The 18328-nt window shown below is 35.5% G+C and overlaps 1 pseudogene; it reads right to left on the bottom strand.

The window, feature by feature from the left end:
- LOC148127749 (uncharacterized) overlaps window positions 1-16709 on the bottom strand; it is a 57710-nt pseudogene extending 41001 nt beyond the window's left edge.
- Between the last annotated feature and the right edge of the window lie 1619 nt (window positions 16710-18328).

Genomic DNA, 18328 nt, shown 5'->3' with positions numbered 1-18328 from the left:
TAGGAAAGAAAACAGGAAAGAGGAAGCCTCCCAAACTACAAGAAACAGCTGATTAGGTCCCACACATTTTGAAACATTCTTTCAGATGTCTGAAACCTATCAGGATCTATTGCATTTTATTGTTGAAATATATGGATATTTTCTTCCTTTTCATCTTATATTGAATGTTTTTTCTTCCCATCTGCCATATGAGACACATTTTTTTTCTTGCTATCTGAAATTTGACAAACATTTGGCAGACCATCACAGTGTATGATATTATATCTCAAAAAGCTAAACTTCATGAAAGTTCCAAGCATCCCCCTTCTTGCCTGACTGCAAATCATCATCATCAATACCATTAGCACTTAGACTTATATACTGCTTCACGATGCTTTACAGCCTTCTCTAAGTGGTTTACAGAGCCAGCATATTGCCCCAAACAATCTGGGTCCTTGTTTTACTGACCTTGGAAGGATGGAAGGCTGAGTCAACCTTGAGCCGGTCAGAATCAAATTCCTGGAGCGAGCAGTGAGTTATCCTGCAGTACTGCATTCTAACTCCTGCACCACCTCATTCTTCTATGAACACCAGGACATAAGAAAGAAGTACACATATCAATTATAGCTTTACTTTATTGTTTGAGGAACATCGACCCCTACTACCCTTGGCAGCTGGCTCACATTCATGACTCTTGCAGCATCTGGAGTCATGCAATTGTGAATTGCAACTTTTCCAGCAGGCTTATGACAATCTAAGTCAGTTGGGGAAGCCAAATTTGCTTACTGCCCACATGATTCAATTAACAACCACATGATTTGCTTCATGACAACAGTACAAATTGTTGTAAAATCGGATCCAGTCACTTGATGACTCATTTAATAACAGCCACCACTTATCTGGTGAAATTCTAGTCCCATAGTTTCAGCAGAATCTCATCTACCATAATCAGGCTTCTGTATTGTATACAATATAGAATATTGTATATATCATCATATATTATATATCATATACAATATATAATATTGTATATATATCATCTATTGTATACATCATCATCAGGCTTCTGTATTGTATACAATACAGAATATTCTGTATACAATACAGAAGCCTGATGATGGCAGATGAGATTCTACCAAAACGTTGCTACAACTTTAAAAGCACAACTACAATGACGTGGGAAAATACCCGAAAAAAGCTGAATAACATTATATATATAAGCTGAATACCATACATGTAAGTACCCATGAAAACTTAAGAAAACACACACACACACACACACACACACACACACACACACACACATATATATATATATATATATATATATATATATGGATCTTTGGTTGTTCGGGTTTTCTCCCGCGTAAGATTCAAAGTATCTAGGCAACGTTTCGATGAAGTCTCATTCATCATCATCAGGCCTCTGTCTTCGGCTCTTGCTTCTCGGAGTGATGTGAGATTGCAGCTGCTTCTTCCTTCCAACTGCCAGTGGGGTGGGACTTGATTGGGTGGGGGCTTGGCTGTGTTCTAATACCCATGAGAACTCAGATATATACATATATATATATATATATATATATATATATATATATATATATATATATATATATATATACCATGTTTCTCCAACAATATGGCCTCCACCAATAGGAAGGCACAGCATGTTTTATCGGCATAAAATCAAATTAAGCCCCTCCCCCCAAATTAAGGCCTATATTAAACATGCGAAATGGGGGGGACTGGCAGGGGGGCTTGCTGTTAGGAAGTACTTTTGTTGCATACCCGGATATGGTGCTGCCTGTGTTGACTTTGGCATTGGTAGGGCACTTCATATCAGGAGACCTTCCTCCACCATTGCTTTCCCTTCTCCCTTGCTGCTGTGGTGTTAGAGCAATGCTGCGGCATTTGGCACAGCCACACACAGCCAGCCAGGGCTTCTCCCTGCAACCGGAGCCCAGTGAAGACACTCAACTTCAGGCGCTCCTGTCACCGCCTTCCCTTCGCCTTCAAAGGCAAAGCCAATTCTTTTAAAAATGACACCCTACTACCGGTACAATAAAGCCTCCCCTGCCCGAGAGGGCAGCCCAACCTCACATGGGGAGACAAATCTCCCAGGGTTGCAGCACAGGATCAGCCCACCCTGGGAGAAGTGCCCAGCCGCCATCCTTGCCTGGCACCGGGCAGAGCATGAAGAGCTTCACCTGGGGTGCCCAGTGTAGCTGACAGGCGGGCCCTCCTGTCTGGCAGCAGAGCTCTCGCCAAGGCAGCGAGCGTCTCCCCATTGAACCCTCTGTTCATCCCGTCAGGGCCACACCAGAGCCATGTGGGCTGGGCAGAGCTGGGAAAGCAAGCCGTGGGTGTGCGCCCGCCTGCCAAGCGAAAGAGCCAGGCCGACCCAAGCTTGGCTTCCTTCCAAAGTCCTGCCAGCCCAAACCCGAAGGGGCCACTGGGAGAGGGCACCTGAGGCAGTGATAGCACCCACCCATCCATGGACAGGGAGGCAAGGCGACGGCCTGCACCGTGTCCTCCTCTGAGCTGAGCCCCGCTGAGTCAGCGCCTCTCCTGATGCCCATTCTGCTGCAGCATTTGGAGCTGCCAGCACATTTGGAGATGTGTGGGGACAGGGACGGGCTGGGCACGGGGTGGAAAGGACAGGTGGCTTCGGGCTCTCTCCGCTGGCCAGGGAAGCAGTTCTTTTTTTCCAGATTTTTTTCCAATTTCTTGCTTAAGTCTCTTAGCTGTCAGTATAGGAAAAGGAGAAAAAAAAACCAAATCTTTTCCCTTTTCTCTCTCCTTTGCAGCTTAAAAATCTTCTTAGGGAACAACATTATTGTTTTTTCTTAATAGTTTCAATTCCAGGGTACCTTATTTGTTGCTTTTGCTGTTTGACCCAGTCAACCAAAACTTTCTCCTCTTATCTTCCTCCTGCACATTCTTTTCCGGTCGAGTTCTTCTTTGTGGTGGCCATTTCTGACCTCGCAGAGACAAGGCTTCGGTCTGTTGCCGAAGAAGCTCAAACCGGAAGTCCAAGATTTATAAAGGTTTTTGTATTTGTTCCTTTTTGTACAGTTTTCTAAATATACAGTTTCCTATATATATTTCTTCATATATGGTTTTCTTCATATTAATTTCCTCTTTGCTGTTCATAGCATATTAAACTAATATAAAATAATATATTAAATAAGTTTACTTTAAAAATATTTTTCCAAACATGAACTAAAATAAAATGATTTATCCCCATCTAATTTAAACTATATTTCAAATATTGTTCTTGAATTTACAGAAAAATCTAAGCTGACATATTAGTTTAAAGCAAAGCTAAATATTTCAAATGTAATAAATCTTAAAAATACTAGGGCTTTGACAAAACTACATTAGATGGTTATTTTTTTAAATTATTTTGAATATAAATATTCTTGGGGTTTTCTATTGGCCTGCAGTGAAACAGTGGGAATTCTCCTTCTCAGATAACACCATCTGTTCTGAGTTTTTAGTTGTTAATAGCAGAGATATTATATTTTCATAATTTTCTTTTGTTCCTGATGCTTCCCATCCAAAGCTACTTAGCAAAATCTAAATTCCTTACATGTTAAATATTCAACAGTAAACACAATTCCAATTGCAAAAAATAAAGCAACCTTTTAAAAAAATTACATTAAATCTGTATGTTTATTAGTTTCTTAAACTTTTCCTTACATTCCACTTTCCATGGACTGAAAATGAAAATGCATTTCTATTTACTGTACAATAACCGTAATGAAGTCATTTCTGTCTCATCTCTACCCTATTGTAGAAGTATGAAAGTAGGCTTTCCTACTATTTGTGTCAGAAAAAAGGGTTGGGGACAATCTAGGACACTTTGATTGGTGATTTGTCTGTGAATGACATATACAAGGTAGAGACCCATCCAGCAATTGTTAAGTCTTCTGTGATCGTACTTCTTCCTAACCCATTGTTATTTTATAAAGGATTCCAGATAGCTAACCCAAATATTTTCTTTTGTCTGCTTATATTTAGATGATAGATAGATAGATAGATAGATAGATAGATAGATAGATAGATAGATAGATAGATAGAATAGAAAGGATCTGCCCCTCACAACAGGAGTTAATCTACATATAAAATGGGCAATTAGTTGCTTTAGACCAAATTTCCCCATTCATTTTTTTAGTATTATTAACATATGCAAAAATCTGGTGTAGTAGTTAAGGCATCACATTAAAAAAATATGAGAACATGAATTTTACTTCACCCTTTTACATGAAAGGCTGGGTGACCTTGGGCCATAGGAATATTTCCAAGGCTATGAATAAGTGAATAAAACTATGAATAAATAAGTGACTGATAGATTTGGTTGAAGATAGATTCATTTGGGGGTTGGGTTAGGGAGATATGACAATGGGAATAGCAATCTAGCTGAACACTTGACATTTGTAGGGTCCTCAGTTCTCTCTGAGCTTACTAGTTAGTTTAGTAATGAAACATCTTTAAGAAAACAACCAAACTCAGAGAGTACCAAGGATCACATGGTTCAACACTGAGCTACAAATATTCTTTTTTTATAGGCACTTGACATTTATACACCCTTGTTATTTACTACCATAGTAAAACATAGAGGAGAAGAGAAAAAGGAGGTTGTGGAAGAAATGGGCTTTCAGTGTGTGGTGACAATGGAAAGGAAAATTAAATGATTAACTACAATGGAATGGAAGGTAATCCAATTGGGGACAATGCAAAATGAAGAGGAGAATGATTCTTTCATGAAAGCCTTTCATTCCTTAAAATGTAGCCTCTCCCACTGTGCAACAGCTCTGTGTAAATATGCATATGTGTGAGAGAAAGAACTCTCCTGATATCTCTTGGTCTAGCAGGTCTTCTTGATTATTGAAGCAAAGAATTCCCAGTGCCCTGGATTTCTCCATAGGTATATCAGTTTCCCATGACTATGAATAAATGAATAAAACTATGAAAAAAATAAGTGACTGATAGATTTGTCTGAAGATAATTTTGTTTGGGAGATTGGAGTGGGGAGATGTGATAATGGGAATAGCAATCTCCAATCCAATGAGATCCTTAGACCTGTAACAATCATACCTGAAAAATATCCACTCTGCCTGACTAATGGTACATAAGAAGGAGGACTGAGTGAAGCAGGAAAACGCTCCTGGTATTCCTCCAGCCATGTCCTACCACATGTTCAGCAGCAATGTTGGTGGTTAGTTTTCCTTCCATTAAGTGAGGCTGAGTAGCAGGGGAAAGAATGTCAGAGAATCCACCAATCATTGTCCTGCAATAAAAATAATTGTATCTGAGATGCAGTAAAATTCAGATGTGGTAGCATCTCATTTTTGTTGACGTACATTTCTTGTGATTTAAGGACAAGAAGAAAATACTTCCTAAGGGGTAAGGCCTTATCCATGTAACATCATGGATAAGCCCTCAAACATGATGTGTGGGGGGAACAAAAGAAAAAAGAGACTCGTCTATATCTTGTTCTAAGTTAGAATACACAAAAGATTTCAAAAATGCTTGGTTCCCCCTTTTTCAAGATTTCTATAAGTGAGTTATATTTGGCAGAGAAATGATTGAAGGCTGAGTATCAAAAGTCTCTACATTCTCTCACACAATGATTTGACATGAAGGATTTTAATTTATTTTAAAAGATTCTGTGCCGTGCATTCACATGGACTACTTTAAAAAATTGCCATCCTGATAGCAAACATTTGTATGCAGAACCTTATCTATTTATTTATTTAGCCACCCATCTCATAGAAAGTTACTCTGGATAACCTTCAACAATCTTAAAAAAAACAATAAATATAAAACAATATTTACCTAAAATAATTATATATTAATTATTAAGAACTTTAAAAACTATAAAAAGAGAACTAAGCAAGAAAAGGAAATAATAGATGGAGGGATGTTAATAATAATGGAGTTATTGAGGTACAATATGAGTTACCTCATAAGATTGTCCATCTCCAGGCAAAAAAGATGTTGAGATTCAAGAAAGAGTGCAGAGAAGAGCAACCAAGATGATTAGGAGACTGGAGGCTAAAACATACAATCAACAGTTGCAGGAACTGGGCATGTCTAGTCTAGTGAAGAGAAGGACCAGGGAACACATGATAGCAATGTTCCAATATTTGAGGGGCTGCCACAGAGAGGAAGGGGTCAAGCTATTTTCTAAAGCACCTGAAGGCTTTAGACAAGGAATAATGTATGGAAACTGAACAAGGAGAAATTCAGCCTGGAAATAAGGAGAAATTTTCTGACAGTGAGAACAATGAACCAATGGAACAACTTACCTTCAGAAGTTGAAGGAGCTTCACCACTGGAAGTTTTCAAGAAGAGATTGGACTGCCACCTGTCAGAAATGGTGTAGGGTCTCCTGCTTGGGTGGGGGGATTGGACTCGATGATCTATAAGATCCCTTCCAACTCTTAATTTGTTAATCCACAAGCCTGATGGCAAAATCAGTTCTTGAGGGACCTTGAAAAATTCTATTCCTTTCCAATCACATTCTGCTCCCAGGATGGACAGCTATCTGCATGGACCAGGCAGCCTAGCTATCCTAGGCCCATCCAGGCTCCTTAGTACTTATTATCTTATATCTAGGCTTATATACAAATGTAGAGATAACAATCCTTTATTGAGTAGGAATTTCCTTTCCCTTTTCCTCTTCCATAATAAAGTGAAGAAGTTAATAGAAGAAGCACTGAGCCAATCCTCAAGACCAAAGTAACATTGTCCCTCCCATTTTATCCTCCCTAACCCCACCCCTCCATTCCAAATCTCTACCTCAGTATTTATCAATCTTAGCAAATCTAAGATGCTGAAATAGGGAATTCTGGGAGCTGAAGTTCATGGATCTTACAGTTGATCAGGTTGAGAAACTTTGCTCTGCTGAATGTAGCATATGGAATGTATAAGAAGGGAATGCTTAGAGGGGCAGGGAGAAATCTTCAAAGTTAGGCACAGCAATTACTATGATTTAGCACAGCAGGCAGTCTCCTCATGATACTTGCTTCATGTTAAGCACATCTTCATTCTGTTGCATAGCCCTATGCTATTATCTTTGACAGAGCACAGAAATCTGATTAGAGCAAGCAGGATGTAGTTTGACACAGATGCCATAAGGGGTAGAAGTCCAGGGACTCGTTCGAATATAGGATTTGATATGATGGTACACCCTCCCTGTTCCATTCTTGTCCTGTTTGCAATTCTGCCTTTTTAAAGTAATCGAGCCATTCCAAAAATCTGTACCAATGGGCTGTTTTGTTAACATGAACAAGTAGTAGTGTCATAGTTACTCTTTGTGATGCATCATATCTGGAGTCAAAGCAGCATTCTTGAGCCCTTTCTATAGTCTATCAAATTTCTATAGTCTATCAGATATTGAAAGGGGATCCTTTGAAATCCACTCATATAGGCTTATATCCAGAACATGATCTTGTGCTTTTCCAAAGATAGTGAAGCCAAACAATATGGTATAAATCTATGAAATCTGAAAAAAGGAAAAGCGGTTTTAAGTCTCCTTGATAGAATGGTGTGTGTGTGTGTGTGTGTGTGTGTGTGTGTGTGTGTGTGAGAGAGAGAGAGAGAGAGAGAGAGAGAGAGAGTGAGTGTATGTGTGTGAATTTATGGTATATATATATGTATATATATCTTTGAAGATAAATTCAAAATAATCATTATGCAGAAGACTAATGATCCAAGCAGAGGCAGATGGGATATAAGGACAGAGGTTACACATTAGAAGGAAAATGTGGAATAATATCAAGTAGGCTTTAAATCTGGCTTTTCTGGGATACTTCTCTTCATTAGAGCATCTGTGAACGGCCTTATGCATAATCCAGCCAGCAGCAGAGGTCAAGCGAGATCTCAGTATAAATAGTGTGATAAATTAAGAATGAAAATGAATTGGTGCATGCAGATGGAGAGCTTATAAGATAGAGCAAGTCCAGAATTCTATTTTTTCTATATGTCTTCTTTTTTGCAGTTGGTAGATTTTGTTGGCCTCTGTTAAAACAAACTAAAATATGTGAAAATTGACAAGATAAAAATGGATACTGAAAGAAAGTAATCAAGACTGGAATAAAAATAAACAGTAGAAAATTTATGTTTCTGAAACATGATACTTGTACCTGTGGAAGTTTTGAAGTCATGGATGTACTTCCAAAAAGATTGTTTTATTTTAATAGCTTTGTGATAATGCAAGGTCTTTATGGAGCTTTTACCAAAACTCTAGAATGTGAAATGATTTTTTTTAAAGGTCTACCCCTATGCCAATAAAATTATTTGAAATGTATCTATGCTTAATTGCACTTTGTGTCCTGTTAATAGAAGTTAAAATTGCACTTGAAACCAGCATTTGTCATTGAGAACATTGGGTAAAATAGCAATGAGCAACAGATTTGCCAACAAAAGAATTGTTAATACAAATGGATCACGTTCTAAGAAAGAGGGAATATCATACTTTCTCCGGTTCCTAAATGGAATTTTAACATATGCAAGCTCAGCATATTTATAATTTATAACTGACCAGCTCTTTCTTACAGTATGTAAAACTGATGCAAATCAGCTTAATAAAGCACAGTATATTATATGCATTCTAAAAATCACAGTGATTTAATTGAATGGAAAAGTAATTCTTGGGTATATAATTCTTATTTTATGAGGTGGCCAAGGGACACAAGTGAGTCTATTTTTATTTATTTTTATTATATATGTTTTAAATAACATATATAATTGGAAACATGATTAAGAGTACATGAAAGTCTTCTATCATTAAACATTTAGTCTTCTCTTTATTGGTGTTAATGTTTTCTGGTTTCTTGAGCTTCAGTCCAATAGCTAAGGGAAAAAAAATCATGCAGGATTTTTTTGTCAACCTATGATCATAAAGTAGAACGTAACCATACAAAAAGATGAGGTGGCAGTCAGAAATACCATTAAAATTCATCTTGTTGCTGATGCTCAATCATTCAGCCACTTCCACTCTTCAGGACATAATGGACATTATCTTGCCAAAACTACATTGGTCACTGCTTCTGAGTTCCTGCTTATGTCCTCAGTGATGGCATCCAGTCATCTTGTCTACCATCAGCCTTGTTTTCAATGGCCTTCAATTTATTAATTAATTTTAATTGATTAAATTATTAATGCTAGAGACATATGAATGCATCATGAGAATGAGGTGGAAATGAAATTGCTATCTATAGAGAAGATTTGTTTTGCCAAACTAAGAAACAGATTTCAGCACTGTATTAAAACAGAAACATGACATTCTTGTCACTATTTTACAATTGTAAAAGGATGCCTACTTTTGTTTTTTAACAGCAACAAAAATTTTAAAAGTTTTTGAAAGGAAGTTCCAAACTTTCACGAAAGAGAAAGTCACTTGAAAATAGAATAACACTTCTGAACATTGAGCAAGTGAAGAGATGCTTAGAGTAACAGTAATAGTTGGCAAATATCAGCTAAGTTTCACTTGGTGAATTTGTGACAGGTAAAAAGAAAGGGGTAGTTTATGCCATTGGCATTACTATAAATTATTACAATATTTTCAATTAAGGAATTACAATCGAAGTACCCTCAAGCTCATTTAAGTGTGAGAGGAATCAAGAATAATGAATGGGTTCATAACGCAGTCAATAATTTACTTGATACACCCAAGGAAGTTAACTGTAAAATCAATCTACAATAAAAAGTAGGAAGGGGAGAAAATCTTGCATTTTCTGTTGGAATGATTCAAAGGTCATAATCAGAAATTCCTGTTCTCTTTTACAACTTCTAAACTTTCCGGCTCTTTCAAGCTGTCCATTGTGTGTCTGTTGTGTGTGTGTGTGTGGGTTGCACCTGTGAGTGTGGGTGTTAAGTTTTATTAGCGAGCAAAACAAGCAAATATCAACTGAAGCTTTGGAGGTTTTATTGTTTATGTCCCACCCATCTCTCTAAACTTTGATGTTCATGTCAAAAAGAGCTAGATGCTAAGCAGAGTGAAGGGCATTCTGACTTGGGTTGATCAGGGCTGAACCCCCTAATGGTAAGATAAGATAGTGACAAGGCACTAGACATGTGTTCTACATTACTTGAAATAAACGAAGTATGCAATCTATGTCTGGCTTTAATTTTGCATATTTAATTTTGCATATTGTGCTTATATATAAAAGGTTATCATGTGTACATAATCAAAAGACATGCTTAGAATAAGCGGAAGTAAGGGAAAAATTGATCTAACATGTAGAATCAATGATTATTTGATTTATCTAGAATTTCTATTTCCTATATGCTGACCTTGTAGCTTATGTTCAAGGGAATACTTTGGAGTCAAAATCGGAGAGCTTTGCATATTGTTTTCCCCATTACTCTCATGGTGATGAAGATGATCCTGATGATGGAAAATAATGCCAAAGAAGTTACTTCTCTTACCATCTGTGTAGGTAGGCCTAAAGTCATGTACTACAATGATCACTTTAGTGACACCTCCTAAGCTATTATGGTAAATTGAAATTACATTTAAAACAGTTTTGTAGGATTATTCACAAAGAGCATGAAATGTCTGAGGGTCAGTCAACAGAACACAATTGAAAATGCTCTTTGTAAACCTAGGATTGTGGTTTCATATCGAGACAGCTAGAGAAGCTAGGATCTTTAAAAAAACGGTAACTTCTAAATGACAATGATGTTGACATATTTTCACTATATTATGAAGAATTTATAGATATTTTCTCCCAGAGATAATTTATCTCTACCGTATTATGGCAAAATAATAAAGTCCCATAGAAAGTTGGTTATCCATAAAGAAATGTTATTAAAATTCAACTTTGTTTATGAAAAGCAGTCACCATTCTCAACAAAAAATATTCTTCATATTTTTTATTTATTTATTTTAATGGGAGATAGACTGTCAGTAGTTATTTTACTGCATGTTCAATATTTTTCATTCACATGTCATAGTAGTTTTTAGTTTCCTTTTTGTTTTTTATCTATCTCCCCTCCGCCTTAGAGTTGCTTTTTAGTCTTTTTTAATGTTTAAATATTTTAATGCCTTTTCTCTTCCTTTTTTATTGGCTAGTTTTTATGTTTAGTCATCAGACTATTTTTTAAAAAAAGTTTGGCTAATCTAAACAATCTAATCTTGTCACTGTATGTCTCTCTCTCTCTCTCTCTGTGTATTCATATTCAGAATGTAAAACTCATATTATTTACTATAATAATATGGATAGCTTATTTATTTATATTTTCATGTCATGAAACTTTTATTGAATGTAACCAAAACTGAATTAAATTTAAATTAAGATTTAAATCTTAACCAGGATTAAAATGACATAGAGAAATAGTTTTTCTTACTCTTTGATAATGGATTCTGAGAACTTTAATTTAAGCCATTAATTATTGTAAACATGAAAAGTTGAGAATTCACATTGTAGGAAAAATTTAGACAATAAAATATTTGATTCCCTGTCTACTTTCAAGTACTTAAGCTTGTCTAAGAAATTAAGAAGGAATCTGACAGATCTGGCCTCATGCTAACAGAAATGTTAGGTTCTTAACTGTGGCCAAGTTAGTATGAGCAATGGCTACAACAAAATATAGGATAAAATTGTGAACTTTGAAGATGTGGAAAGGGGACTTCACGAAGACAGTAGTGTCACTCAAACAGGAAAAGCCAAAGGGGAATATCAGGCCAGCCATAAAACAAACTTACATAGGAAAAGGAATCAAATAAAAGGTATTAAAGAATCCCTATAGATAAAAGCTATAGAGAAAACTAGACAAATAAGAAAAGGAAACCCTTACGAACACAGGACATACCAAATAAGCAAAACAAACAGACAAAAGACACACAAAAAATATAAATTACAAAAGAGACAGAAAGGAGATTGCCACCAGACAAATATGAAAATCCATTATAAATCTAAAAGAGATTAGGAAAAAAAAAACACATAATACAATCTAACCACCCCACAGAGTTTGCTTTCCGCACCCCACGGAGTTTGCCCTCCAGCAGGAATAAAGACAAAATTCAAACAGGATTTGACACATTAAGCACAAATACAAACATTCACACACAAAAGGAGAAAAGGGTATAAAAAACCAGGGGCTTACCACACGAAGCTACCTAGTCCAGGAATGCAGACTTCTTGCTGTCCCTCGCCTTCCTGAAAAATAAAAAGATCCAGCTTTCAAGCAGTTGTCCATATCCTTGCACCGGAGCTCTCTCAGCGGGAAAATCGAATCTTCAAAGGAAAGGCATTTTGACACCTTTCAACAAAGGTAACATCAACTTTGCCCTTTTCAAATAGATCTCTTAAAGTTGTTTTCCTCTCTGCTTGTAATAGGGATGGATAAAAAAGCATTTTTATTTTCTTTTTAGTTTCTCAGATTTTTTTCTGTCTTAAGTATAATTTCTCCATATCCACATCATCACTCTGAGATATTTTAAAATGAAAAATGCACCTTAAATTCAGATGCATTTCCATATAACTCTGTATGCTATTTTTTCTAGTATAGGGCATCTAAACACTTTATTTTCATTGTTGAGCATTTTTTTGTGTCCTTTTCCATTATATATTATTATTATCATTATTATTTTAACAATCCACAAAGAACATAAGCTGACTGCTGCATACAATAAGAATGATTTATTGGTAGTACAGTAGTTTAAAAAGAAGAAGTTAGATAACTTCACATGAAATTGTGAAATGGATGAATCCCTCTCTCATTCATAATCTGTGGTGCCCTAATTTACCCATCCACTGATCTCTGCAACATATTGGGCTATTACCTATCTGGTTACATGACTGAGAAACAAGAAACGATTAAATTCAAACAGTGAGATTCAAAAGTGAATAACTTCTGGTAAGTGTTGACTGAAAGGCATACTCAGCCAAGAGAGATGGAAAGATCACTTGAAGGAGTTATAAGGGAAATAAAAGAGATCAGAGAAGGCAAAGACTGATAGCTAAATTTGTTAGTGGAAAATATAGTTCGTTAAACTGTTCATTAATTAAAACACTGTTTCCTCTACTGTAGTATATGATTGCATGTTTTTGACAACATGTTTCCTAAATAAAGAATATCGACCATATAAATTAATTCCTGTTAATTTGGGCACTTTTTCTAATAACATCTTGACTACTTTTTTCCTTAGCTCTGCCATTTTAATTCCTTCTTTTAAATCCTTTCCCCACACTTTCTGAAAATGTTCCTGCTGAGTAGCCAGACTGTAGTACACACAATGAAATTGTTTTATTTATTTATTTAAAAAAAATCATATTGTGCTAAATTCCTTTTTAAACAATAAACTTTATTAATTTTACAATTAAAACAGACAAACAACACATAGATAAATGTGAAAGAGAAAAAAGAAATAAAGAAGAAAAAGTGAAAAAGAAAATCCAGGAGACAATTAAAAGCTATTTCGTCCTCGACAGTTTGTTGGATCTTATTTTCAACCTTATTTTGTACCCTCTATACTCTTACACCTTGTGCGAATGTATATATATATACATACACTACTAAGATTATAACCTATTTTCTTTTGCCCTTTGTTGTTTACTCGATCTTTGTTCCATCCATTCGTACCAGCAGTTCCAGCTGTCATAATACATTGATGTATCTTTTCCTTTTAATGCCAAAGTTATTTTCCTTTAGTGTTTTGCAATGTGCTGTCAGTCATATTCCCAAGTATTTAACTTTTGTTATCACTTGAAATCCCATGACCTTTTCTAATTCTAACTTCTGTTTTCCTGTTAGATTTTTAGTCATTAATTTTGTTTTCTTTCTATTAATTTTTAATCCTGCAACTACTCCAAATTGTTCTAATTCGTTCATCAGTTTTTGTCCTCTTTCAATTGGCTCTTCAATAAAAAAAATCATGCAAAAAAAAAAAAAATCTGCAAACGCTTGCAGCTTATATTCTTCTTTCTTAACCTTTAATCCTTTTATGTCTGAATTTTGTCTAATGTATGTTAATAATGTTTCCAATGATAATATGAAGAGCAGGGGTGAGAGTATTACTATAGGTGAGAGTGTTACTATAATCACTATTTTAATTTGGCAGGTATATTCCCCATTTATCGTGATGTTCGCCTGTTGTGTATCATAAATAGTAGTTATTTTTGAATTTGGTGCCTAAATTTATATCATAAATTCTTTGGATTAAAAATTGCCAATTCAGGTTATCGAAGGCCTTCTGTGCATCTAAAAACATAAGGGCTATTTGTTTTTCAGGGTGGGCTTCATAAAATTCCAGGACATCTAGTACTATTCTTAAATTATTCCTGATTCAGGTGAAATCCATTTTGGTCTTGATGAGTAAAATCATTCAAAATTCTTTTTAATCTGTTTGCAACAATAGAAGTGAATATTTTATAATCTGTATTTAACAAGGAAATTGCCCTGTAGTTTTGTATATATCGGGGGTCCAAGTCTTCCTTTGGGATCAGCAGTGTCAATCCACCCCTCCATGAATCCGGCATTCTGGCTGTCAATAAGACATTGTTAAAAACTTCCAGCATAAGGGGTCCTATTAGTTCACCTATTGCCTTATATAATTCCCCTGGGATCCCATCTGGTCTCGGAGATTTACTATTTTTCTGGTTCTCTATTGCTGTTTTCAATTCAGACCAAGTAATATCTTTGTTTAATAATTCTTTCATCCCTCCCCAATTACTTTATCTTTCATTTTATCTAAATAGCTTCTTATCCTATCCTCATTGACCTCTTCCTTTTTATATGTCTTCAAAATACTTGTGGGCAATTTCTTTTTTCTGTTCTATCCCCTGTTGTGTATCTCCATTTCCATCTATTAATTGGTAAATCAATCTTTTTTCATTGCCTTTTTTAAGTCTATAGGACAACCATGTCACTGGATTATTAGCATGCTCAAAATAAGTTTGTCTAGTTGAATTCAGGTTTATAATCATTCTTTCTTGTTCAATTGAATTCAATTTGTGTTTAGTTATTGTCATCTGGTTTTGTAGTCTTGAATCCTTTGGTGTATTTTGTAATTGAATTTCTAATTCTTTAATTTTTTCTTGTAGTTTATTTTGCTCAGCATATTTTTCTTTATTCCTCTTGGCATTATAAGAGATTGTTATACCTCTTATTACTGTCTTCATTGTGTCCCAAATATTTTCTTTCATAGTTACTCCATTGTTATTTTCTTTTAAGAAATAATTTAATTCCTTCTGAAGTTTGTTCATATATTCTTTTTCTCTAATTAACTGCGTATTTAGTGTCCACTTTTTCCTGGTTTTTTTCCTACCTTTCCAAATTATTTGAATTGGATTGTGGTCTGCCCATTCATTAGGTAAAATTTCAATCTCTTTTATTTCATTTCTATTTCCCCATTCATCCATGCCATGTCAATTCGTGTCCATATTTGGTGGGGATTTGAATAAAATGTAAACTGTTTTTTTCTCAGGGTTTAACCTTCTCCATATATCAATCAAATTTAACTCCCTCATCATTTCCATACATGTTTTGGGAAGCTCTCTCTCTTTTTCTGTTCCTACCCCCAATACTGTGGTCTTTTTGATCATCAGCAATAGCATTAAAATCCCCTATGATACAAATCTTTCTTTTTTCCATTCCTACTATTTTTTCATGCAAATACTTGAAAAACTCTTTTTGCTCTCCATTTGGGGCATAGATTGCCACTAAAAGGATTGGGATAGCATTAATCCAGATCTGCAAAACCAGAGTTCTTCCATCAGGGTCCGGCCATATTAGCTGTACTTTCATAGCCACTTTCACATACATTGCAATCCCTTTCTTTTTCCCAGCATCTGCTGGTGCAGTAAATACCTTCCCTAATTTCAGGCATTCTAAATATCTTTCATCAGATTTCTTTATATGAGTTTCTTGTAGGCATACTATGTCAGCATTTTGCTTAATTAGTTAGCTATTGTCCTTTTCCTTTTTATCGTAGAGTTTAAACCATTTATGTTAATTGACAATATTTTCCTTTCTTCTTCCATTATTTAGTTTTGTTTCACTCTTTGTCTTGTAACTACTCCAGTTTCTCTTTGTGCCTGACAGTGTATCCTATCTTCTACTCTCCCCTGGCATGATTGACTGTTTCCTTGATTTCCTAAGACTCCATATCTATTCGTATGTTGGTCTTGATCTTCTTGGGAGTTCGATACCAATTCATCCTTACTGCTCTGCTCTTCCAGGCCTACCAACCAGTCATAAAATTCCTGGGCCTTTTCCATAGTATCTATTTTAATTCTCCTTTCCTCCCACAAAACTAACATCCCCTCTGGAATTAGCCATTTAAATATGATTCCTTTTTTATTTAAGTGGGCCGCTAAAAATTTATAGTCTCATCTTTGATTTCTTACTCTTTTTGGTATTTGTTTGAGTACCAAGACTTCTTTGCCTTTGTACATAATTGATTCTTCTCTTGATATCTTATATATAATGTCCTGGACATTCCTTCTCGCAAATCATATATGGATTTCTCTTGGGCATTTGTGGCATCTTGCGTAATTTGTACTAACTCTGTAGATGCCATCAAACTCTCTCAAGATGTCATCTTTGTCCTTTTCCAATAGTTCCACCAACGTTTCTGCCATTACTTGTTCCAAGTCTTCTTCCCCTAATTCCAATATATTCTGGAATCTCAAGTGTGTAGCAGCTTGGTCCATCTCTAAATAGATCAAGGAATCCTCCATTTCCTTGCTCACATTCTTTAGTTGTTCATCTACCATTTCCAGTTTCCTTTCAGTTCATTCTGTTCTTTTCTCTACCTCTTTTATTGTTGCTTCATTTTTCTCCAAAGCCTGCTGTATTACTCCAACTTTCTCTTCTACATTGGAAATATCTGCCTTCATTTCTGCTTTTAGTTTCCCCATCTCTTCTTTTATATCTGCTCTTGTCTCATTGTGGTTTTTCATCATGGTTTCTTGCAGTTTCGACATTGATTCTTGTAGAGTAAGCAGAATTGCTTGGATATTAACATTCGAGGAGGTGGTTTGTTTCTCCAATGGTCTTGTCTCTTCAATTGTCTTTTGTGCCGTGGGCAAAGGTATTGCCAACATAGTTGTTAGCATCGAGGTGGCCTTTCTTCTGGTTTTCAGAGTTGTAGTTGTAGTTGTTGTAGATGTCATTTCTTTTAAAATTTGTTTTTGTTGTTTTAATATATTGGTTATGTTGTCCCAAATTAACATTCAATGGTAAAAGTCAATAGTATATATTAAAATTGATCAATAATTCAATTAATTAATTAATCTATCACTCTCTTCAGTATCTAAGCTCTGTATATATTTAGTGGGGTGATGTTTCTTATAAGCAGTAATATTAAGCCAGTATATTTTCAAATCTGAATTCGATATCATATATATAATTTATATATAACCTAACCTTTGTTATTAATTGTTACTAAATATCTATACATAGGTTCAAAATACTCCTAATAAACAATATTTAATCCTGTCACTCTAATCTAAATCTTATATAACTAAATATATATAGATGATCTAAAGTACTATCTTTGAAAGATGTTTCTTCTAAATAACTATTTTATCAAACCCTATTATTTTTTCAATATTCTTGATCATACACAACCATATAGTAGCCAAACAGTAAATCAATTAGATGTTCAAGATGATCTGCCCAGTAAATGCAATTATTAATATAAAAACATTAATTATAATCAGTGATTAAATGGTACTTAAAGTTATCCTTATTTCCTTTATCTTTTCTATTTATATAACTGGTAAAAATATAATTATCATTATTACTTGTAAATCAATTAAATCAAACAGAATGCATCACAATTGCAGTAAACAATTTCCCTCTGCCTTGTGTGTGTGTGTGTGTGTGTGTGTGTGTGTGTGTATGTGTATATATATACATATATATATATGTAGATCTTTGGTTGTTCGGGTTTTCTCCCGCGTAAGATTTGAAGTATCTAGGCAACGTTTCGATGAAGTCTCATTCATCATCTTCAGGCTTCTGTCTCCAGCTCTGTGCTTCTCAGAGAAATGGAGATTGCAGCTGCTTCCTTCTTTTAACTGCCAGTGGGGGTGGAACTTGATTGGGTGGGGGCTTGGCTGTGTTCTGATTGGGTGGGGGTGTGTTCTCATTGGTAGGGGTTTGGCTGTGTTCTGATTGGTTGGGGGTTAGCCGTGTTCTGATTGGTTGGAGGCGTGTTCTGTTCAGGAGGGGCTTGGTTGTGCTCAGGTTAGTTTTAGTTGCTGGGGATTTGAGCTGGAGAGTTGTGATCTTGCTGTTTGGCTTCTAGTTCGTGGTCCTGCTGCATCTTCATAGTGGGTGTTGGTTTGCTTCATGTATGGCTCAGAGGGGTTTGAAGTGGGTAGTGATG

The sequence above is a fragment of the Pseudonaja textilis genome, chromosome 1 (genome assembly GCF_049901715.1).
Source record: "Pseudonaja textilis isolate UNSWEBS1 chromosome 1, rPseTex1.2, whole genome shotgun sequence".
NCBI classification, from domain to species: Eukaryota; Metazoa; Chordata; class Lepidosauria; order Squamata; family Elapidae; genus Pseudonaja; species Pseudonaja textilis.
Note: the sequence above shows the minus strand (reverse complement) of the source record. Positions and strands in the feature narration are given on the sequence as shown.